General features: G+C 35.9%; 1 protein-coding gene, 1 long non-coding RNA gene and 1 other non-coding gene across 6 annotated transcripts in view; 1 reads left to right on the top strand and 2 right to left on the bottom strand.

Moving 5' to 3' along the window:
• The window catches only part of FBXL17 (F-box and leucine rich repeat protein 17), a 497,923-nt gene that overhangs the window by 295,511 nt on the left and 176,901 nt on the right, over positions 1-25,511 (top strand). The gene's annotated exons all lie outside the window — the stretch shown is intronic.
• Positions 1,017-25,215, bottom strand: LOC109502603. Its single transcript, XR_002744595.2, has 3 exons — positions 24,882-25,215; positions 4,861-4,969; positions 1,017-1,220 (listed from the first exon to the last, which is right to left on the bottom strand). It is a non-coding gene; the product is annotated as an uncharacterized LOC109502603 (long non-coding RNA).
• On the bottom strand, positions 2,889-2,995 carry LOC111556731. Its single transcript, XR_002736448.1, has one exon. It is a non-coding gene; the product is annotated as a U6 spliceosomal RNA (small nuclear RNA).

Raw genomic sequence — 25,511 nt, 5'->3', positions numbered from 1 at the left:
ATGATTCATTTGTACATTTTAGGACATCTTCTCCGTGTCAGTTTTTCATATTTCTCTTCTACTTCCCAAGTAACAAAATGTCACATGAAAAGGATCAAAATATTCCTTGCTGTAGATCATGGTGTGTATGTGTGGTGTGTGTAAAATATCACACTCACACCTTCAGGCGTTTGTTTTAAGAAGAAATCTAATGATCTTATTTTCAGCGGAATCAGATGTTCTTGAAATATTTTCTTACATCCTTTCAAGGCTGAGAGTATTTCAGTTGCACCATTAGTTAGCACCAATATACAAGTTTGCTTTTTGGGTTTTTTGTTGTTTTGGTGTGGGTTTTTTTGTTTTTTGTTTTGTTTTGTTTTATTTTGTTTTTTTGGTTAAAACTGTCAGTGTTTGCACTGTGAATGCTATTTTCCAGGCATTCATTGCTCAGCATAGACTGTAAATATTCGTTTTGGACTAACACTTGTCAGAAAAAATCTGTGAGCAATTAGGAGTATTTGTATTTTATTTGTATAAAGAGAACTTTTTTTGTGTGCTGTGCTTTAACAAAAGCATCATTGGCTCAAAGTATTTCATGGTGTTTTCATGATAGTTGACTTTAGATATTTTGGTAGAGTATGCATGTCAAAACATTTAACTGCAAATTGAATGCTATATGTGTATTTTAATTGCTATGCATTTTTAAATGAGACATGTTAGATCACAGAGGCAGGAGTTAGCAACTTTATGATATTTTCACATGTTGAATGAAACATAAAGGATTTAAGAAGTAATATCAAAGTGTCTGTTTTCTTCAAGTACTCTAGGCTTTCTGAAAATATGAGGAAATGGGAAATGTCAACACATGAAGTAAAATAAGTGAGGTACTAGAGCAGCTGTTATCTGTCAATAAATGTCCAAGCATAATTGCCAGTAGAGAAGACTGCAATTTGAGAACACGTGCTGATACATGATTGGAATCTCACCACGTGATCTGTTAGATGATAAAGTATATTTCAGAATACTGTGCTCGCCTGTTAACTTAGAATCGGTCATATTTTTATTTTTCTACAAACAGTGACAAATATTTATGAATGTACACTAAATCTGGACTTCCTGACCCACTGTTGGTTCAGTTTCCATTCTTGTGTTAAGGTGTACTCGGCTCTGGGTGGTAGGAAACTGTGGAGGAGCACATCCCAGTCGGTAGAGCCTTCAGGTTTACAACTTTCCCTCCGTTCCTTAAGAAATCAAACACAAAATTATAAACAAAAAACTTGAATTCTAAATGTGCAGTAGTCTTAGTCATAGTCAAAATATCATACAAAAAATTTATGAGAACATATGACCAGGCAAATACAATGCAAGGATTGCTCCCAGGCCTTAGAAGGGCTCATGGAACGTAGAGGCCCTTAAGCTTGAAGATTACAGAAACTAATTTTCTAGTGATTATAATTATTCCTTTAAGTTTTCACTTTCTAGTCACATAAAAAAGTATTTTTTCTTATTTTACCACTTACTTTAGGAGTGCCTTTGCATGTTTTAACTGAAACTTGAATGTTAACAGTCAATTCATTTATTCAGTATTCAGTGAATGATCATTTATTGAGCTGCTAATATTTATGAGATTTGGTGCCTGCTAATAGGAATGCAATGGTATACATGGTCCTGGACGTAAGGTTTTAAAAAGTACACATATAACAATGTAATCATAAGAGGTAGGTATTGTCTATTTTACATGACTCAGACAGACCGTCTAGTTAGTGTATAGCCCCCCCCCCACATTCTTATGATAACAAGTTTTTCTGTTATTTAAATTATTACTGATATCCACCACTTTCCTTTTAGAATACCTATTCAATGAGATATAATCTAGTTATGTCTTTTAGGACATCTATTTAAAACATAGTCTAGATTCAGAGTTATATGATACCATGACCTTGCTTTATTGTACATCTAAGAAGAAAATTAATAATTTATTTTTTAGAAGATAAACTAAATAATCCATTTGTAAAATTTATTTTTGCTTTAAATGCTTATTTAGATTTTACACTTATATGCTCAGTGCTTATTTTCAAGATCCAGTGCTTTATTTAATGTAAGATATAATTATCTCATTTACTTCCATATATGAATCAGAAAACCATACTCTAAAGGCATATATGTTGTGTTTTGAATAACTGAGAATAAAAGTGAGAAATTCTTAAATCCTACTTCAGGTAAACAGTGTAATTATAAAACAGGTGATAGCCTTGTGAAAATATCCAAGTTTATAAAGCAGATAATAAAATGGAGAAAAATTGCAGTTGTTCACCTTCCAAAATGATACATAATGAAAAGAACACTTTAAAGTTTTGACACTGGCCTCAAATTTTAGATACAAATTATACACTTGAAACCTGCTTTATTCAGGAAAATTCATATATAGTTAATTTAAAAGATTGCATTATAGTTCCCAAGAATTATACAGTTGTTTGAAGTCACTTTAGAATGGAGATTATAATTACTATGATCAATGCTTTTTTTTTAATTAAATATAATTTATTGTCAAATTGTTTTCCATACAACACCCAGTGCTCATCCCAACAGGTGCCCTCCTCAATGTCCATCATCCACTTTCCCCTCTCCCCCAACCCCCATCAACCCTCAGTTTGTTCTCAGTATTTAAGAGTCTCTTATGGTTTGCCTCCTTCCCTCTCTGGAACTTTTTTTCTTTCTCCCCTTCCCCTCCCCCAGTGTCTTCTGTTAAGTTTCTCAGGATCCACATATGAGTGAAAACATATGGTATCTGTCTTTCTCTGCCTGACTTATTTCACTTAGCATAATACCCTCCAGTTCCATCCACGTTGCTGCAAATGGCAGGATTTCCTTCTTTCTCATTGCCAAGTAGTATTCCATTGTATATATAAAAAAAACATGGAAGCTTCACGAATTTCTATGTCATCCTTGTGCAGGGGCCATGCTAATCTTCTCTGTACTGTTCCGGTTTTAGTATATGTGCTGCCGAAGCAAGCACTATGATCAATGCTTTTATTTTAAGTATGTGATACGATGGTGGGGTCATGTACATGTACGCATGAGACCAGGCCAAGTATATATGCCAAACTACTACCACTACTACTGCTGCTTCTTCTTCTTCCTCTTCATCCTCCTCCCCCTCCTCCTCTTCCTCCTCTTCTTCTTCTTCTTCTTCTTCTTCTTCTTCTTCTTCTTCTTCTTCTGAGAGAGGGAGGGAGGGAGAGAGAGAGAGAGAGAGAGAGAAAGAGATAATGGGGGAAGAGAGAATCTCAAGCAGGTTCCACACCTAGTGTGGAGCCTGTTGTGGGGCTCAGTCTAATGACCATGAGATCACGATCTGAGCTGAAATCAAGAGTTGGAATCAAATCAGTTGCACAACAAACTGAGCCACCTGGGTACCCCTATATGCCAAACTTCTTTTTTTTTTTTTTTAATTTTTATTTATTTTTGAGAGAGAGAGACTGAGCAGGGGAGGGGCAGAGAGGGAGGGAGACACCAAATCCAAGCAGGTTCCAGGCTCTGATCTGTCAACACAGCCTGACACGTGGCTCAAACTCATGGACTGCAAGATCATGACCTGAGCTGAAGTCAGACACTTAACTGACTGAGACACCCAGGCGCCTTCTTAAGTAAAAAAAGATTTAAAAGATAACCAAATATTTAACTTACCTGTTACATAAATTAACATTAATGGCTATTATGTCTTAGAGATTTAAAATGCTTCTTTCATTGGCCAACATAGTGACTTGGTTAATAACAAACAGTAGTAGTTTGCAGACTTTGAGTGATTTCTAAGATTTCATAACCCTCCTTATAATCAATTTCATGATGTCCCCCAGGAAAAGCATTTTGAGTTTCAGAGCCTAGGTCTGCCCAGTTTCTCTTCCATTCTTTCCCTTCTTAGCATTTGGAAGACGTTCTCATCAGCAACGGTATAAAGTAAAAATCCCTGCCAGGAACCTGACTTTCAGTAGTTCTCTGTCTCTTATGAAGCCATTCGTTCCTCAGGTACTGTCCATTTTTTCTTTGGTAGCCCTTCCTTTCTCATATGAGATGTATTGGTAACCATAGGATTTCTAGCTCAAGTCCTGGTGGTTTTATTTCATTTTTCTCATTTTTTTTCCTTTCCTTTTTCTTTTTTTTTCCTCATCACCTCTTCCTTGAGAGGAATTTTGCCCTACAATTTGAAGGCTACTGGAAAGAAGGACTCTTTTAAAACTGAGATTTAAAATCCTTTCTTTCAGGTTCAATCCAAGTAGTTTTCTTGTTTTCCTATCTAGGGATAGGAATCAAACATATACCTTGAATTATTAGCTTCGAGAGTAAGAGGTTAACTAGAAGCAGAATTTATTAATTTTGAATTGTCTTCCTCCTCTGTAAAAATTCATAGTAAATCATTCTATAGTTACAACATGGAAAGGGTCAATTGCTACATTGTGTTTTCGAATTTCAAGTTTTTACCATTATAAAATATGAGAAAGTACTTGGCAATACTTTCCAAATAAAAAATGTATATACCTTTTGACCTGGAATTCTACTTTGAGGTACTTATCTAACAAATAACCATGTGTGTAAAATAATATTTAAGGATGCTTACTGTATGTGTTATTTGTATGTACAACGTAAAACTAACAAGTTCTATATGAGAAGTTTAAAAGTAAAATGCATCTTTCTTTTAGGCATTATACATTTTCATTAGGATTAAAAGAATGATCTCAGATGCTCTAGGCCTCTTAAAAGCTGAAATTAGTTTCTAGTCAAAGATACCTAGAGAGGTATATAGTCCAACTATGTAAGAAATTTATAAGCATGTTTTTTTATTCAGGTTAAAAAAAAAGAACTGAAAGATCACTGGGAAATTACCATCAGACTTTCTGGTCCCACTAATATTGGAGGTTGATTTAGATATTTCTCCTGCAGAACTTGTCTTGATAAGTAGATACATCTCACGGGATAAAGTCCAAGTATTTAACTGCCAAAGACAGAAAAAGAGTAAGTAAAGAAAAGCCCAAGACACCAGTAGAAGGAGAACTAAATTTATCTAAGACATAGTTAGAGGACAAAAACACAATCAGGGTAGCTCTACAAAAAAAACAAATAACAAAAAACAAAACAAAATAACAACAACAACAACAAAAAACACAAAAAAAACCAAAAACAAAACAGACGGAAGTTGGTAAAATGTCCAAAGAAAAGTTCTCCCAATGATCTTGTGACTCAGCTATTAAAAAAGAAAAAAAAAAAAAAGAGTGAAATGCAGAAACAGCATGTATGCACTGCTATTTATGGGAGACAAACTATATATATATACACATACATATGAATATGTATATATATAACTTACCCATGTATATATACACATACACACATATGGCGTATATTTGTAAATGCATAGGTTATCTGTGGAAGGCTATTCATGAAATTGCTAAAGGGTAGATAGCTAGCCTCCAAGGAGAGAAACAGGGCATTTAGGGATAGAAGAGTGGGGGAGTCTGACTTCATTTTCACTGTCTTACAGCTGTATCATTTAAATGTAATCTCTCTTAAAATATATATCTAAAAATAGATAGGATGTTTAAAATTAAAAGTAAAAAGAAGCAGGCCAGGTGAGAACCTTTGATGGAAGAAAGGTGCGGGAAGGAAGACTGCCCCAAACTGTTAAGCCCAGGAACCCTGAAATAAGAACACCAAGCCCTTTAGGTCTAACTGTCCATCTCACAAACTCTGACCTGTAAGTTTCCATGTGGGGGAGAATGCACCCATCTCCGCTTGCATTTCAGAAAGGTGTCATTTTAAATTGGTAAGGTAGCATTATAGGAGTTGAGTTTTCATGAGTGTATCCCAGATAGACTTCTCAGTTTCCCTAAAAGCACAAAATCATTCCTGGAGTACTGAGGACTAGGTCCCAACTTTGCCGACCCAGGTGAAGTGTCATCCTCAAGAGGCCTGCCATGCCTCCACTGGGCACCCACCCATAGATGCCATGTCTGCTCTGTGACTGTTGGAGGGCTGGGTACACATGTTGTTTGCCACCCATCAGGATCTCCCTTGCCCTGAAGTTTAGTTTTTACTTCATAGACTAAAATGAGCTCAGATTCCAAGAGAAGTAGGAAAATGAGTGCTCATTATCTACATTAGAAATTGTGAAGTTATTTCTCAGAAAGTGAAACTTGATGGACCCATAAAAGAATATTATCTGTGTGGAGAATACTTCAGAGTAGAATAAAGAGCATGGTAAGTGATTGACTGACATAAATATAGGTGTGCCTGCAATATATATTAATAAACAGGGCCGTAATATTAGGGACCAGAAGCAATCTATTTCATATTTAAAATATCAAGTAAAAACTATCTCCACAATTATGAATATTTAAACAGTATTATTGCTTCACAATATATAACACATGCAAACATACCACATCATTTTTATTGCCAAAAAGGAAAAAAATAATTAAAACTATAAAAAGCTGTTCTTAGTGTCATTTTAATGTCTTTGTTATTGCCATTTATCTCTGAGAGATAATATGAAAAAGAAAGTGAGAAATAATGCATCAGTAGATGATAAATTTTATTCATAGCAAACTGTTTTAAAAAATCACTGTTGCTTTTTATGCAAGCGAATGACAGGGAAAACAAGAAAGACATATCTGTTATAAATGCCTGTTTCATATTTACATCATTTTAAAAGCAAGGGTTTGCTTCTTCCATCAACTTTTCAATTTAGTTTCCCTCTTTGTTTGATTTTTGTCTTACCTATTTTCTTAAACTTAGGAAAGAATTTTATTCATTTCAATGAATGCATGCATGAAGGAATTTCCAATACATGGTTGCATTGTGGGTACACATACAGATCATTCACTCACGGCTGTGACAGATTAGGAATATAGTTCAAAGACTGGGCTTCTTATCTCCTCAAGTGAAAACAGTAGAATGAGAGGCCGTGAAGGTAGGGGATTGACAGTTCAGGTCTTTAAAAGCCACATTAAACTAAGATTACTGAATGGCCTATGCTTTGTACTGAAACTCACCTCAGGCTTGCTTGCAAATGAGACAGGAGGCTAAATTCTTGAATAGCTGACTAGGAGAAATGATGGTGCCTCTCTAGGTTTAGATAACCAATTCATTGCAGCATCTCCTTTTCTCAGAGTGTTCCAAATAAGACCATCACCATCATTTCTCAAGCCATTGGGGAACAGTCTGTAGGACAAATGACAAAGTTCTGGGGAATGTCAACTTTCCATTGTGATGGATAAAGCAATTTTTTGAAATGAAAAAATGAACTTTAAATAAAACAGAAACGCATGCTTTGGGTGTAAAATGTTTCTTGACATACTAACTGAAAAGAGCGTGATAAAACATTGTGTCTCCAACAGTGTATGAGATAAAAGAGAGAAAAACCCACACATACACAAACACAAAAAGCTGCATTATTAGAAAACAATAAGAGGAAATATATAAGCAGTGACTGGTGACTGCATTAGACTCATAGGATTATTTCTTTTTTCTCTTTTTATTTTCCTGAACTCTAATTTTTCTTTTATGAACCTGTATTGCTTACATAATAATGAGGTGAAAAGAAAGCCCTGTCCTTTGGAAATGTAGTAATTTTATGTTTTTATGTTTTTGCAGTCACACCTTTGTGCAATCTTAATATTCTATAAATTTGTATGTTATAACGTCAAAAAGAAAAAGTGAGAAAGGAAAATAAGCCATAGAAAATTTAGAATAAATACCAGAATATTTAATAAATGGCTGTTGCCCCCCTCCAAAATGTTGGCATGAAAATTGCCTTAGCATTTTAAATCCTAGATTGAGAATACTAGGTTCATTAGGCTAGGGAGTTTATCTATTTAATATGTTCCCTAGAACATAGAATCCAGCTTACTCCCAGCTGTTGAATAGTTTGTGATTCTTTTTTGTGGCTCACTTTGGAGATTCTCCTCTCATTCCTTTCTTTTTCATCCTTGGTAGAATTGCCAACTTTGTTGTTAGAAAAGTTTGTGTTCTTTTTAATTGATACCTATACTTTTAAAAATATGAATTTTATATAGCTGGATTTCTAGCTTTATGTTGTATAGCCCTCGTATCCATGGCCACATAAGTATGATGTCTGTATGCTAATATGCTTACTTAATCTTTAATACATTATATTTTAATAATATAGGAATGCCAAGCTACGGAAGAGCAAATGAAAAGGTCATTTTTTATTCATGTACTACTGAATGTACCTTCTGCTTGTAGCTCATTATACATGCAGTTGAGCCCAATTTTTTAAAAGTGGAAAGCATACCAAATTAAACCACAAGTTTCACAACTGATGTTCCTTTTGTAAAAGGAGTGCTCTCCATCTTTTCAATTTTATTTATTCTGACTGCTTGTTACTCATTTGTGCTTCTCTCTTCTCTGTTATAGTCAGAATTTCTAATCCCATTTCAAGCAGAAGGCTGCCACTTTTCATCAGAGAAGAGGCAATAAACACGCATCACACTTATATATGCGGGCTTTCATCTGGGGAGCTCAAAGTGTTTTATGCATAAGTAGCATTTCCCCTGGCTTTTTTTTTTAAGTAGGAAAAATAAAGTCTAGAGAGCTTAAATGACTGAAGGAGGCCCACACCTGCAACAATGGAAGTCGTGATTTTAATTAAATATATATCTATGAAAGTATTCAGGATTCCTTGACCTGGATATCAATTTATATGCAATGTTTGAAGAGTAACAAATTGTGGAGAGTAAAAATTAATACTAGCACACTCTTGTCAGTTAGGGGAAATGGTAACATAACAAAAATGAGCTCTAATGTAGAGTAACTTCATAAACTTGACTAATTCATTTAATGCCTTTAAATATCGAGATTATAAAAAGAACTCAATGGGAAAGGAAAAGTCTTTTTAGGGTCGGGCTTTTCAGTGTTACTAGGGTTGAAAGAGTCAAAGAAAGAGCAACCTCTGTATGGGGTCTAGTAGGGCAGCAGGAAAGGCCCGTCTCCAGAATTAGCCCCCTTCATTTAATCAATCTCACTCTTTCTTCCTGCGTCTTTCCCTCTCCCTCCTATCTTTCCTCCCCTACCTCCCCCCACCTTTTCTTTTTTTTTCTTTTTCTTTTTTTTTTTTTTTTGCCAAAGACGTAAATGATCTCAGTGGTACAATTCAAAAGCGCGAGTAAGAGATTGACAGAAAATAGGGAATTAATAATAATAATAATAATAATAATAATAATAATAATAAAAGACCATCTTATTTTGAGTATGTCTAGACTTAAGTCTGTGGTTTTCAACCTGCCTTGCACTGGGTCTGTGGGCAGGGCCTTGGGGAGGACTTAGAAGGTCTTTTGCCACCTCCACTTTTGGTGATGGTGGTGTTGTGCAGACTTGGTTTAATATGTGTGGGGGTGGCGGTGAAAGTGGGGGGAGTTTGACTTACATTGAGAAGGAAGGCATAGGATGTGAAGGCGAGGATGGAACGAGAAAAATTAAAACCAAAGAAGGCTGTGTCTTTGAGAGAGTGATGGGTGAATTTAGAGATTTAAATGTAGAAGTCAGAGGTCGTTGCTTTCCGTGATGAATGAGTCTTTGGGAAGGTAGTTTTCTGAAAAGGATTTTCAGAAGTGTAACTAATAGTGAGAGTTGAGTGGCTAAGGTACTAATCTGTAAGAGATTATTGAATTTGCTGGCATGTGACACATTCTGTCTGGTGAAAAAAATAGGCTAAAAAGTGCTGTGTGTTCCGTAGACTCTTATTAGAGATGGGTGGCTGAGAGCTTAGTATATCAAATAATGGATTGGGTGAACACCAAAGGGACGTCCATGTGATCTCACTATATCTCTCTGCCATTTATAATGCAAACCAGATTAATTTCCTAAGTAATATAGTTACTGAATTAATTCTAAGAAAAACTTTAATTTCCATCTAACTGAAAAATGGCATGAAGTAGAATTTACTAATACCAGTCAATATATTTTTTAGCTGTGCAATGTCTCTATATACACATATTTGGGGATAGTGATATTTAGGTAAAATGTAGATATATACTTAGCAAATAGTAGTACATATATACTGACGATTTCCTCCTGAGTTCCAAGGTATATATATTTATTTCCCCTGTGTAGAGTGTAAAATCACTCCCTATGTAGATATGATGAAAAGCACTTGATCCCCCCTCCCCCCCTGCAAATTATCCTTATAAAATTTAGAAATACTCTCGAGTGTCATAAATGCCTGTCAATATAGTAGTTGGGGGGAAATTGTGGGTATATTAGTCTAGAAACAAATATCTAAGATGTCAGACACCTGCCTGATATTCCCACTGCAAACATTTCATGCTCAAAATTGCAACCTGACCATGATGTTTGTGATGGTTCCTCTGGAGAACAAAGCAGCATAGCAAAAAAGCAGAACAACAGCATCCTGAGGCAATATTTTTCAGTGCCCGTAGCTACTCCTGCTTAGCCTGGTGGCTCTGGACCAGATCTGCAGAGAATGCCAGGGAAGTGCTGGATAAAAAGCTTCTGACACGTCCTCCTGCTAAAGCACCATGGCCAAATCCGATGAGGAGAGGCCACCACTCATTGGCAGTGCAGCCACTTTCCAGGGTCCAGTGATGTGGGAGCAGGTCCTCAATCCCTCTAGGCTCTTGCTTCTTCATATGTAAATGAAAGGATGATAAAACCCTTAAGGCCCTGCCAGATTTAATATCCAGAGATTATGCCATTTAGCCTCATCTGCCCTGGAGCTAGTCTTTGTCTATACCTTTAGTAAATGCACTATAGGTCTGTACCTAGTGGATAATGTACTAAATAAATATTCCTCTATGTAGTAATTATTGTAAAAAGGGAAAAAAAAAGCATAGTGTAGATTATTATTACAGTCAAGTTTGAAATATCAGAAGTTGTTCCCCAGAACAATTTACACTTGGGAAAATACTTGGTCAAGTCAAGTGAAATGGGCCTGCAATACTGTTCAGAGCTTTTACTGTGCTTATATGCATTGTGACCCAAATCAGTTTTTTCAGCTGATTTGAACGAAGTCTGTCTTTTTTGTTTGGAAAGTCTCTGCATTCTGGCAAACAATGTTTTTGGCTCTTGTCAGTATTCAGCTAAATAATCATCAAATATAGTGAGTGTTTTTCTTCCTAAAGTCTGCCCTTCTCCTAGCTTACTTTTGTCTCCAGAGACAACTTTTGTGGAAGTATCTCAAAGCATTAGGCTAGGAATTCAGTTTTAGGAAGGGGTGTAGAAATATCGGAATAGTAAGAAGCTACAGACCTGGCCCAGATTTACCTGGTGTTTTGAGTTCCATTCCCCTCCCTTTTCTCATATAAGAAAGTGTCCGTGTAGATAACTAGTAGGGAAGGAGTGCATATCATAGATTCTGAATTATTTCTAGCTTTAAGTTTATTCTCTTAGAGAAAAAGCACACACTTTGTAATCATAATCATGCCAACCTCAGTTTAAATCTGCCACTTACTGGATATAACAGTAAGGATGTGCTCCTATTTCTGAATTTGGAAAATGGAAAATGGTAGAATGGAGTAATATATCACAGAATTAAATAGGTAAATATTTGGCAAATTACCAGCTATTGAATGCTCACTAATGTTACTGGCATTATCTAGCAGAGAGGTCCTAGATATAGGAACTAGTAACCTGGTCTCATTCCTTTACTAACTTATTACTATCACAACATATAATATTGTTGCCCCCAGGACTTAATATCCCTACAACTCAGTCCTCGCAATTATCAAATGAAAATAAAACCACATACACAGTGTTTTCAAGTATAAACTAAGATAATAGATGTGTAATTAATTTGAGTTTTTTAAGATTTTATTTTTTTAAGTAATCTACACACAATATTGGGCTCAAACCCACACTCCCAAGATCAAGAGTCACCAACTGAGTCAGTCAGGTGCCCCTATTTCAAAAGATTTTTAAAGTACCAATTAATAATGCCATTTTTTAGTAGCAGTAAAATTATTATTGACTATTACTCTGACAGTGGAACCTTTTTGTTGCCAGTGAAATATCTATTGTAATGAGATTGCTGAAAGTTTAAGCATACTATTTTAACAAAATCCCTTTGGACAGATTTAAGAAAAAGTACTGAGCCTCTTGTTTTCCATCTTTCATAGGAAGGTTTATATACTTTTAAACATTTGTATACAAGTTCTTTCATCTTCAACAGCACAACTGGAAAAGATTTAGAGTTTTTGAAGATTATGCATTTAATTTTTAGCTAAATTGTATATAGATCAAATCCATGCATCAGAAAGCCTCCAAAAAGAGAATTTATACAGCCTGGGGAGATGGAGTTAAAAATTTATAAGTCTTTGGGAACTTTAAATGGGAAAGACGTTAAAAAAATGTGTTTTTGAGACACTTAAAACTACATTTTAGAACTATGGGAAACTAACTCTTGGTAAATTCTTAACATGAAAAGAATTTCATGTTGAAATTTTCATAATGAAACTTATGATGTTAATTTCTTCTATTACATTAAAGACACACCATTATGAAAATCATTAATTTCACAATGCAAAGATACTATTGGCATTGATATTTTGTACAAGTTATCTTAAAGCATTTTGTTTTGAAAGTTTATTTCTGATGTGAAATTTTATTTTTTTTTTATTTTTTTTTATTTTTTTTTTTATTTTTTTTTTCAACGTTTATTTATTTTTGGGACAGAGAGAGACAGAGCATGAACGGGGGAGGGGCAGAGAGAGAGGGAGACACAGAATCGGAAACAGGCTCCAGGCTCTGAGCCATCAGCCCAGAGCCTGACGCGGGGCTCGAACTCACGGACCGCGAGATCGTGACCTGGCTGAAGTCGGACGCTTAACCGACTGCGCCACCCAGGCGCCCCTCTGATGTGAAATTTTAATAGTTTAGTACAAAACAAAATTTTTTAAAACAAATTTAAATTTTATTTATCTTACATTATGTCAAACATTTTTTTTTTCCTAAGTTTTTCATTTGTATATCTGATCTCTTGAATAGACTTTGGGTTTTGAAGGCATTTGTAAAATGCTTTTGGGTGGTTGATAGCTTACCTGTCTGTTTTGATAAATCTCCATTTCCTTACTGGATATTTAGGAGAGAGATCTAGATTCCTCTGGGATATGTCTCTAAAGCCCTGGATGCTTATTCTGTCTATTGCAGCCATCTATTCATAATTCACTTTCCAAGTGTCAATAGTTAGATGGGCATTCTGTAATTTCCTGTAGGAGTTAAGTGTGTAGACAGAAAAAGTCTTAAAATTGTATTGTTGAGAAAATATTTCAAAACATGTAAATCATTGGTAACATTGTGTTCCATCTAAGATATGCTTAAATTGGTAAAGATCATAGGCCAGGTGTCTATTTTCATGCCATAAATGATGACAAAGAGTGCTTCATAGATGTTTTTATAGGAGTTTATTGTAGACCATGTGAGTCCATAAATTTCTGTATGCTAAGTTCCATCTCTGGGCACAGCACTATATCAAAACCATGGCATGAGAAATCTCTTCTGCTTAACACCTAGTCGTGAAATTTGATTAAACATGAGCCTCCTGTATTGGAAAGAGGAACATTCTCATGCCAATAATTTTAATATTTAATAATAAAATACTAAAGATTTAATTTTTTAAAATCTTTTTAATTTAAAAAAAAAATTTAATGTTTATTTTTGAGAGAGAAAGACAGAGCACAAGTTGGGGAGGGTCAGGGAGAGAGGGAGATAGAGAATCTGAAGCAGACTCCAGGCTCTGAGCTGTCAGCACAGAGCCCAATGTGGGGCTCAAACTTAGGAACTGTGAGACCATGACCTGAGCTGAAGTCGGACGCTTAACCAACTGAGCCACTCAGATGCCCCCTAAAGATGTAATTTAATTTAAATTTAGTAAGAAAATACTAAAGAAAAAAAACCCTTAAAATATTTTACAAATACATATTTTCTGATTTAGAAGTATTAATAATGGCTAACAACTGAAATAATAATTGAGTGCTTATGAGTATGAATCACTGTATGTGTATTATACCATTTATCTTCACAATAATCCTGTGAAGCCATTATCTCCATTTTATTGTTAAGGTCATAGACCATAGAGGTTAAATAATCTGGTTCATGGTCATACATCACAAGACAAAACCATGTGTGAACCTAGACCTCTGATTCCAAGTTCTGTGCTATAATGCTCCATATCTACTGATACATTGTTACAAATTTTATAGTTGCTTTATTGCCCCAAATATCTAAACCAAATCACTCCTACATTACCAAATCTGCACTCTACCTTTATATTCTTACATATTTAATGTCTGATAGTCAACTTTCATGATAAAAATCTCATGCCCACAAAACCTCAGAAATTATCTCCTTATTCCTACAAATCTTTTGGTAATTAATGTTTTGAAAGAAAGATATTAAATCTAAACCAATTTAAGAATATGGAAGAGGGGCGCCTGGGTGGCTCAGTCAGTTGGGCGGCTGACTTCAGCTCAGGTCATGATCTCGCTGTCCGTGAGTTTGAGCCCCGCGTCGTGCTTTGTGCCGACAGCTCGGCGCCTGGAGCCTGTTTCGGATTCTGTGTCTCCCTCTCTCTGACCCTCCCCCGTTCATGCTCTGTCTCTCTCTGTCTCAAAAATAAATAAACATTAAAAAATTAAAAAAAAAAGAATATGGAAGAAATATTAAAAAGCCGTAATATAGAAGTGTCCATGTTATTCATTCTGCTTTGTGACTTTATTTGTGACATATTCTTATTTGTGACTGTTTCTTGAAATCTTGACATGTCAAGGAAAATATGTATCATCCTATTACATGTGTGCATCTGGATACCATAATTTTATTTAACCTATTCTATTTATGTTTGCAGTAATAGAATTTCTGTGTCATAGGACACAGTCACTGAAAGTTTTCTTAGTTTTGTTCATCCTATATCACTAGGATCCAGAATATCCCTAGGCCATGTATGGTGGTCCTTAAGTATATAAAATGAAGGGATGAATAATACCAGACTACATTCCAGAATGATGTTGATAATTTATGCTCCTGCCACATGTGTATCTGTTTCCCCATATCCTTCCCACAGCCAGATATGAAAGTTGACAACTAAGTCCACATTGTCTTTTTATAAATAAACTGCCTTTTGAGTGAGTCTAGAAGCTCCAAATGATCAAAACTCATAGCGGCAGCTGTGTTTGGGGTGGCTCCTAGACAGCAGTCATAATATCCACTGCAGTTTTAAAAGGCAGTGTCAGATTTCTAAATGCTTATTCATAATTCAAGATTTTATTATACCTAAATATGTAATTCTTATCATTTTGAAAGTTTGGTTTAGAGAAACTAAAATATAAAGTTTTCTATTTTGTTTCCCAAGATGTAAAGTAATATCTTCACCATTTTTACTATTTTTAAATAAAGTACCAAACAATGTCATTTTTAAATTTATGATGATGAGGAATTCTGGCATGGGGCTTTAGGCACTTATTATGTATTCATTTTATGCTGATTTGCTGCATTGTCATGTTTTCCAACAGCTTTGAGATAGGGGCTATAATTAAATCAAAACTATAGCAAAATATATTTTACTGAGATAATTTTTTTTTCTATTTTCAGTATATTAGAACATATAGCTAGGATTTGGGGTAGCTTTCTGTGATTATTGTCCCCAAAGTGTATGAATAAACCTCAAAATTAATTAGTACTGATATTCCACTGTACAAATGAAGACTGATAATTTTTAACAGGAAAAGATATTTTGATTCTGGTGCTTTATTATAGTGACTTTGAATATCTTACATAACTTGGCTTTTGGAAAGGAAGCTTATTTTAAGCATTTGTTTTCCTTTTAGAGCAAAGTCATCATCTCATTGTCTTATAACTAGCTAAAATGAACATTTACTTTCATTTTAAGCTACTGCCAATTCTTTTGTTAAGTAAGCAGAATATAAATAAATAACTTGTCATTTTCTAAGTCTAGTTGATATCAATACATTTTACTGTGTATTTTATCTTTGGTCAAATGCAAAACACAGCTCTTTGCAATTTAGAAAGACCCCCAACTTCTGATTTATTGAGGCCATGGTTGTGGTAATATGATCTTCATTCTAAAACTATAAACATCATATCATTTTCTCAATCTATACCACTTTAATCTGATATTATGAATCAATCAATTAACTTAAATAGTAGAAATAATATTTGGGACAGGATTTAAAACAAAGTAATCTATGGATTCCATTAAGTTAAAAAGGGGGTCCAAAACATTTATTAAAGAACAACAAAACAAACTTGTAACTCAGTAGAAACTCTTCTTTTCTGCCCTTATGGGGATTAGTATTTGTTTATTTCAAGAGTTAAGAGGGAGGTAGGGATTGTAAAATAAAATATTAAAGTAGTTTGTATCATTTAAAATTCTATAAATGCCCACTTATTCACCAGTGTTCTGCTGAAGGACCAAGACCTTTTATTTGTACAAGAGCGTTCTGATGGGTGTTTCATATCATCTCACCTCTGCCAACCCCAATTGCATCATCAGGGATCTCCAGTTTTCAGTACATTAAAGTGGAATGTGCACTAAGATACTTCTTAGCACTAAGAAGCAATATAAGTAAAAACCTTCTACATTTTAGACTTTCCCCTAAACTTTTAAGATTATCTCACACCTAATTCAAAAGCATTTTTAGTGAGTTACTTTTATCAGATATATGCAAAGCATTCGACGTAGTTTTATAAAAATAATTATCTCTTTTTCACTTTCACATTTAATTTATTATAACATTTAGTTAAGTTGCACAATTAGAAGAACAAATATGGATAGCATAAAGAGATTTTAGGGTAAACACATTAAACTACCATATGATAAATTTTAAAAATTTAAAGTTTATCGTGGAAAGTTTCAAACATATATAAGTGTAGAATCAAAAAATGAACTCTTATGTACCCATCACCCAAATTAAACAATTACCAACATTTTGCTGTTCTTATTCATCAATTGATTTCCCTCTAACTTTTTTTTTTTCCTGGAGCCTTTTAAATTAAATCCTGAGCAAATACTTATTTGTAAATTCTTTTTTTTAATGTTTATTTTTGAGAGAGAGAGAGAAAGAGAGATAGAGTGTGAGCAGGGTAGGGGCAGAGAGAGAGGGAGACACAGGACCTGAAGCAAGCTCCAGGCTGTGAGCTGTCAGAATAGACCCTGACTTAGGGCCGAACTCATGAAGGACAAGATCATGAACTGAGCCGAAGTTGACGCTTAAACCAACTGAGTCACCCATGTACTCCCCTCATTTGTAAATTCTTCGGTTATCTCTAATGAATGAAGATTTTTATTTATTTTTTTTATTTTTTTTTTTTAACATTTATTCATTTTTGAGAGACAGAGAGAGACAGAACATGAGCAGGGGAGGGGCAGAGAGAGGGAGTAACAAAATCTGAAGCAGGCTCCAGGCTCCGAGGTGTCAGCACAGAGCCCAACGTGGGACTTGAACCCACAAACCGTAAGATCATGACCTCAGCCGAAGTCAGATGTTTAACCGACTGAGCCACCCAGGTGCCCCCCACCTTTTTTTTAATAATTTTTTTTTACATTTATTTATTTTTGAGACAGAGAGAGACAGAGCATGAACAGGGGAGGGGCAGAGAGAGAGGGAGACACAGAATCTGAAGCAGGCTCCAGCACAGAGCTCATGTGGGGCTTGAACCCATGAACTGTGAGATCATGACCTGAGCTGAAGTCAAGACACTTAACCAACTGAGCCACCCAGGCACCCTGATGAATGGAGATTTTTAAGTGTACACATACAATACTATTATTACAGCTAACAAGCAACACTAATTTCTTTAAAGTCTTTTTTCAGCTTATTTGTTTAAATTAGGATCTAAACTAGGTTACATGTTGCATTGGTTTGATACATGTTTTAGTTTCTTTTGGTGAATAATACCCCCACCTCCTGCATTTGCATGTCATTTATTTGTTGAAGATCATGAATTGTTTGTCCTACAAATTTCTTACATTGTAGAATTTAGCTGATTGTCTTCTTATGGTGTCATACAATGTGTTTTGCTACTTGCCCATCCCCCATATTGCCTATGAATTGATAGGTTAATTAGAAGCTTGATTAAATTGAGGTTTCTGGTTTTTCAGCAATATACTGGATAGGTAGTACCAGATATGTCTTAATTAAATCAGGAGGTGCATCACATCTAGAGATAATGGAAATTTTAAATAAAGTAACAATAGCTAAGATATGTATCATTTAATATGTGCAAGGTAGAATTCTAAACAACTTACATATATTATTTTAATCTTTACAAAATCCTTTTGAAGTGAATGTTATTTACCCCACTGCACAGTTAAGCGGAGTAAAGCACAGGGAGCTTTAGTAACAGACCAGATTTGATCTGGTCCCTGGCTCTCAGACTGCGGAATTTGTGCTCCATAGCACTCTGCCATTCTGCCTCTTGAAAGCACTGACATTTCCAAATTACACTAAAAAGAAATGTGTTCCAGATCCTTCTAGTAAACATACCGTCTTAATTCTGTAAGCAAATAAATGTTAAAGGGTATATATTTTAAATAAAAAGTACTTTTGAACTATGTTGTTTACCTCATCTTCCTTCTTTGAAAATAATACCTTGTAAACCATATTTATTTTCTTGCTGTGATATTTACTCTCACATTGACAAATTGTGGTATTTTCTTTGTCCTGAAGTAGAACTTGTCATGGAAAGTGAATTTACTTCCCTCAGGTAAATATTTCCTTTCCAATATCAAGAAGTGTAAGATGAGCTCCTTGAAATTAATAGCAATTTATAATTTTCACTAGCCGTCACATTTTTTAAGAGTTTATTACAGTTTTTGTTCCTTCTTTTGCTTACCTAAAAATGAATATTATAGCGTCTTCTGAATCATTTTGGCTTATCTAGTGTAGAAGATAAGTCTACTAGGAATTCAGCAGAGCCCACTTCATGTTTCTAGTACATGTTCTTATCCTATTATTATACTTTTAACTTTATGGATTTCCATATACAGTTTTTCTCCTTTTAAATCCCTTTACATTTTGTTATTACATGCTTTTTATCCTTTATGGTAGCCAGATTTTTCATAGATATTTCTCCTCATAACTACAAATTATCTAGTCGTTCTGCTTAAAAATAATGTCCTACTTTGTTGATATATTCTCTTTTTTTAAAGTTTGTATTTATTTATTTTGAGAGAGAGAGAGAGAGAGCTTGTGCATGCTGGGGAGGGGCAGAGAGAGAGGGAGAGAGAGAATCCCGAGAAGGGACCCCAACACGGGCTCGATACCACAAACTGGGAGATAGTGACCTGAGCCTAGATCAAGAGTTGGACACTCAACTAACTGGGCCACCTAGGTGCCCCTTATTGACATATTCTTAATAAAAGTGATGTATTTAGTCCTTTTATTTAGAATTCTAAGTATATACAAGGGCATGACTTGTCAGCACCAATCCTTCACTCATTTCATTCAACAAACCTGTCCTGAGCATCACATCACAGATGAGTAAAACATGGACCCTGCATGAGGTCAGAACTAGAAGTCAGGTCAGGATGATGAGCTATATACTTCATACAGTGGTCACAACAGAGGAGAAGGAAAACCACGGGTCAGGAGCAACAGTCAGTCTGAGAAGAGACCAGCACTTGGGTCTGAATTAAGGGTTTTAAACCAATGTGGATGAATATACATGGTATTTTCAGGAGTTGCAAACCTAAATGCCCATAAAAGCCAGACAAAGAATGTACATGAGTAAAGTAGATCAAATGTATTCATTAGGGAATGGTGGGGACTGTTACAACTAAAGAGCACATGTCTGATCTAAAAGCATTCATATTCAAATGTTTGTTTAAAACACAGACTCAGCCATATAAAATGTGGCTGGACTCTATGGCTCTGGTAAGATCTAAATATATTAAAAGGCATAGTGTTTTGAGAAAACATCTAGGTAATAAATGTGTTCAGTGCACCAAGTCAGACAGTTATGCAGAATATATGTGCCAGAAGTCATTCTTAGTTTTCAATCTACATTGAAAGAAATAGGTGGTGAACAAAATTTGAACAAAAAAATAAGTGGCAGAATCATTGTAGTCCATAAAATGGGGGGATAGAGTGTTCCCAGTGAAGTAGCAGTCGTTATAAGATCAGGCATTCTACTAGATTATTGTTAAGCAGACCAAGTGCACGCTTAGTGTATCAGCACCACGGGGACAACATAAACAATCTGGGGGGAAAAAAGAAAACAACTTTGATCTTCCTTTTATAAATTGTACAGTTTAGTGGATTTTTTAATTGTTATGCAATTACAGGTGAGAGAGAAACCATGTGGTGTTTTTTGTTTGTTTGTCGAGGACTTCATGGCTTCTGCTCATCTTTATCTGGCCTGGATAAGGCAATAAAATTTAAGATTCCAAGAATAGAGGGGCTAGGTGTTTGGCTGAAAACCAGACTCAGGGTGACTGGGTATGGATGTTAGAAGCTGGGGTCAATAAGGGTGACTCAGTCTGGTTAAGCATCCAACTTTGGCTGACTTCGGCTCAGGTCATGATCTCACGGTTGGTGAGTTTGAGCTCTGTGTCGGGCTCTGTGCTGACAGCTCGGAGCCTGGAGCCTGATTCAGCTTCTGTGTCTCCCTTTTCTCTTTATACTCCTCCCCTGCACTTGAGCTCCTCTTTCTCTCTCTTTCTCTCTCAAAAATAAATAAACATTAAAAAAAAAAAAAAAAGAAGTTAGGCTCAATAACAAATATGGCCCTGTACTAATATATGAATACACAGCCCAATGCCCATTAAGACTTCTTTCTCCCCCAAATAATTCTGAATGCCTCTTTATAATTAATGTTTGATATTGGTTGTACTATCTGTTAAGAGAGATTTCCAAACTTAAAGATTTCAGCTCTGTATTAATTTTTGCAGTAAACATGCATTTATTTTTCCTTGCAGGGATTTATAGACATTGATTCTAATCAGTGTTTAAAGTTCACTTTAAAAAGAATTAGACTGAATGTTTTGAAAGTTATATGGGATAATTGAATAATGTAGAAGTATAAAATGACTTTTAAAAGCTTTCATACAGTTAATAACTTTGCAATTATTTCTTAGTGGTTTCCATTTTTAAATATTGATATTATGAAAAATAATACAGTAGTTCATAGAATTCTTGCTGTAGTTTTACATAATTGTGAAATAAAGGTATCTTTTTCCCTCACTGAATACCAGACTTTGATCATGTAAGGTTTTTAGTAATATGCTTAAAGTTATTAATATCTTCAAGTTATCTTTATATTATGTATCAGAAGTCTCTTTCAGATGTAGCCGAAATCCTCAAATACGTGCTTGGCACATCTTAGTATGGCTTACTACGAACTTTTATATGTCTCGAGCCTTAATCGAATACTTTAAAAGATTCATGACTATTTCTCTCCTTGATCCTATTTGGAAGCCATGTTTACAGAATTCTTTAAATACCTGATGTTTAGTTGCTTTACCCAAATCATCTAGATCAGAGGTGAATCATTGTATGTAAGACATAAATAAAACTTACAATGGAGTGGAAAAAGAAAAACTGTCAGGTTAAATTTTCTTTGATCTTTTCTTTTTCTGTGTTCACATATGATTATAGAAAAACAGTGACTTTATCTCTTCAGCAGTACTAAGCATCTTAATGTTCACTTGAAATTTTCTGTATGTTTCAGTTAAGATTTTTATTTTATATATATTATATGTAGCTATGAAAATCAGTGGACTGCAAGTTTCTTAAAATTGGCCATTTTGCTTAAATAATTATAAATAGTAAAAGAAAGGAAAATCATTTGTTTTTATCCCCAGTAATTGAAGAAAATTCTGAGAGATCCACGGTATCCAACTTTTACTATTTGCTGACGAATGCCAAAGTCCTAATCTAGTTTCTGGCTATATATTTTTTTACAATGTTCTTGGTAATAGAATAAGCAGCCTACTTTGTAAGTCATAACATTCTATAATGTCTTCCACCAAATACTGATTTAGGTTATAAACCTTAAATGATGAAAAGCTTGGTGGTTATAGAGGAGATCATAGTTTGGAGCTGATTTTAAATTAGTTTCTAACTTCTAGTTCAACTTACGAGAGATAATGTGGAAAGCAACATATAAGGTAACATTGAGGGCTATATGAAATGACTAAGACTTCTTTCCTAAAATTATCTGATTACTGTTAGTTACACTGCCTGGGATAAAGATGATAAAAGAAATGGAATTAGCCATGAAGATGTCCCAAAGACCTAGCAGATGGAATGTTGCATCTGGGCCAAAAAGCTATTACAAAGAGTCTATACCAAGCTTTGTATAATGAGTAAATCCATATCATATATATGTACTTTTAATGTTGTGTGCATTAAAAAATTATGGAAATACAAAGATAAAGTTTAAAATATTGATCCGTTTCCAAATATAGTTTGTCATTGTGTAAATATTTTCTTAAAAGATAAAAAGAGTAGGGGCATCCGGCTGGCTCAGTTGGAAGAGCATCTGACTCTTGATCTTCGGGTTGGGAGTTTAAGCCCCACACTGGGTGTAGAGATTGCTAAAATAAATAAACTCAGTAAACAGATATAAAAAATTTAATTATTATCATGATAGAACATTTATGTTTTTTAATGTTTAGTCTTCATTACATACTCACCAGAATGTCTAGATGTCTGATAACATCAACAGGTGAGGACAGGAAGCAACTACAACTCTCAAAAGTGTTTGTGGCAATGTAAAATGGTATTACAACTTTGGAAGGAGATTTGTCAGTTTCTTCTAAAACTAATCATCTACTAAATACATACTGCTAATACTCTATGACGCAGCAATTCCAATCCTAGGTTTTTACCTATGAGAAATGAAAGCATATATCTACAAAAAGATTGTACAGCAATGTTCCTAGAAGCACTATTATTCGCACTTGCCCCCAATCTGCAAACGGTTCACATGCCCTTCCAGAGAAGAATGGATAAAAAACTTGCCATATTAATATAATGGAATACCTCTTGTCAACTGTAAGTTACAATCAGGAAGAACTACTGAAATATGAAACAACATAAATGAATCTCAAACCTTTATGCTATGTAAAAAGAAAAAAAAGGTTTACACAAAAGAGTACATACTGTATGTTCTATTTTTATGAAGGTTTAGAACAATCAAAACTAAGCTGTGGTAAAATAAAATAACAAAACATCTACAACTGTAGTTGCCTTTTTGGGTGGGTATGAGCAATGACTGACTAAAAGGGGGCATGTGGGAAGTTGGCGGGGTGCTACAAATAATCTTGATAGCAGTTCAAGGTAGACAGATGTGTGCTTTTGTCAAAACTGATTGCATTTAAGATTTATGCATTTCACAGTAGGTAAATCTTACTTTAAAAAAAAAAAGAACATTGAACTCTAGTTAATGACGTATATGCTGAAGTGGCTAGGAGTGAAATGTTTGCAGTTACTTTAAGATGCACCAAAAAATAAGTTAAATTGATGATAGATACCTGGATGGATAGAGAAATAGAGGAATGGATACATGTGACATAAAGCACATGTAGAAAATGTTAATTATAGAATTTAGGTGGTGGATAATGGATTTTCACTGAACAATTCTTTCAACTTTTTGTATGTTTGCAAATTTCTGTAATAAAATGTTGGGGGGGGATGATTGTTTATTCTAAAAAAGACATACCTTTTTTGGAATTTATTCTAATTCAGGCTTTAGATATGGTTACATTCTTTAAAGTTTTCCTGTTTTGTCCCTTTCACAAATTAAAATTTTGTCTTATCCAGTAACATCATCATAATTGCACTTAGCTTGTTACCTTTATAAATCACATTCCTTGGTGCCACATGTATAATGGTTAGTTTAATAACATTTATTAGGCTTTGGATTCATTTCCTATTGGTACTATAACAAATTATCACAAATTTAGTAGTTTAAAAACAAAGATGCCAGGGGCGCCTGGGTGGCGCAGTCGGTTAAGCGTCCGACTTCAGCCAGGTCACCATCTCGCGGTCCGTGAGTTCGAGCCCCGCGTCGGGCTCTGGGCTGATGGCTCAGAGCCTGGAGCCTGCTTCCGATTCTGTGTCTCCCTCTCTCTCTGCCCCTCCCCCGTTCATGCTCTGTCTCTCTCTGTCTCAAAAATAAATAAAAACATTGAAAAAAAAATTAAAAAAAAAAAAAAAAAACAAAGATGCCAGAATACCTGGCCTCCTAGTCAGGCTTTCCCTGTCACCCACTGAATGGCCTGCGCTGAGTCCTCTCCTGGCATCAGCTGCAAGCATGAACAAAGATAGGTGTCGACATTCCAGCGCGCTCTACTTCCCCTTCACCACGTCCTTCCAGCTAAAAGTTAGCCCGTTGGCAGAATGGCCTGAACAAGAAAAACCAGCCATCCCACGTGCAATATTTTTGGTGGTTTCAGTGATATTTCCTTAGAAAATGCAAAAATGGAAGAATTCAGAAACTTGAATTTCAGTCGAAGTCTTTCCAAAATAGCACCCAGTCATAGCAGATTTCTAAAAAGAAACCAAACTCAGGGTGTAAAACAGTCCCGAAATTAAAGGCCCATGTGGGGAGTGGGCCACCGCCGCCTGGAAGCCCAGGGCCAACCCCGCGCCCACGAAGCAGGCTCGGAGGGAAATCAGCAGCAGGAAACCGGAGGTGGAACCTGACCTCTGATGGATGGTTTTGCAAGACGGCAAGCAGACCCACCCGGGAGTACAGAGGCACTTCCTTCACACAACACAGACAAACCCCCCAGAGACAAGCCCCGGAAACTCTTCTCGCCGAGAGCGGGTGGGGCAGGAGGGTTCTCAAGAACAGAGAGGCACATTCTGGAAAGAGAGGAAGTTTACAATACCCAAAGACAAAGAACCTACTAGAAAACTGGATGTTCCAGACAGTAACGAGGAGGAAATGAAAGAGTTGCTGGGAAGCTTCATGGAATCTTCTAGAAAAAAAGAAGCACACTCCATCCAATCATAGTTTTTCCTCAGCACCACAGCCAGCAAGCCAGAACGGGTAAAACTCTTCCGGTAGGATCGGATCCCGGCGTAACGGAGAGTCCTTTCCGCCGGAAGCCGTTCCGGGGCGTCGAGTCGGCCGCCCTGGCAGTCGGCTGGCAGCGCCTCGTCAGCCGCTCTCGGCTTCTGAGCTCGCTCCCCACACACTCGCGCCTCGGGACACACAGCCTCCCGCCGCCAGCGTCACTTCCTCTCCTGCTCCCGGTTTGTACCCTCGACGTCGGGGGAGGAGCGAGTGAGGCCGGCTCGGGCGCTCTCGGAAGCCACCGCGGCCGGCCGGGCGGACCGCTCGCATTGCTCTGAGGGTCACAGGGTGTGGCCACAGGGGCGACCGGGCAGCGCACGCTGCTCCCTCAGCTTCCTGACCTCTGGGGGTTGAGGGGCCAAGTCAGACTTGTTCTGTCTTTAAACCCTTCCTATGGCAACCCTGACCAATTACAGAGCAATACCCCCAAAACTAACTTCTGGAGCCACCTACAGCAGAAA

This window comes from Felis catus, chromosome A1, assembly GCF_018350175.1.
Source record: "Felis catus isolate Fca126 chromosome A1, F.catus_Fca126_mat1.0, whole genome shotgun sequence".
NCBI classification, from domain to species: Eukaryota; Metazoa; Chordata; class Mammalia; order Carnivora; family Felidae; genus Felis; species Felis catus.
Note: the sequence above shows the minus strand (reverse complement) of the source record. Positions and strands in the feature narration are given on the sequence as shown.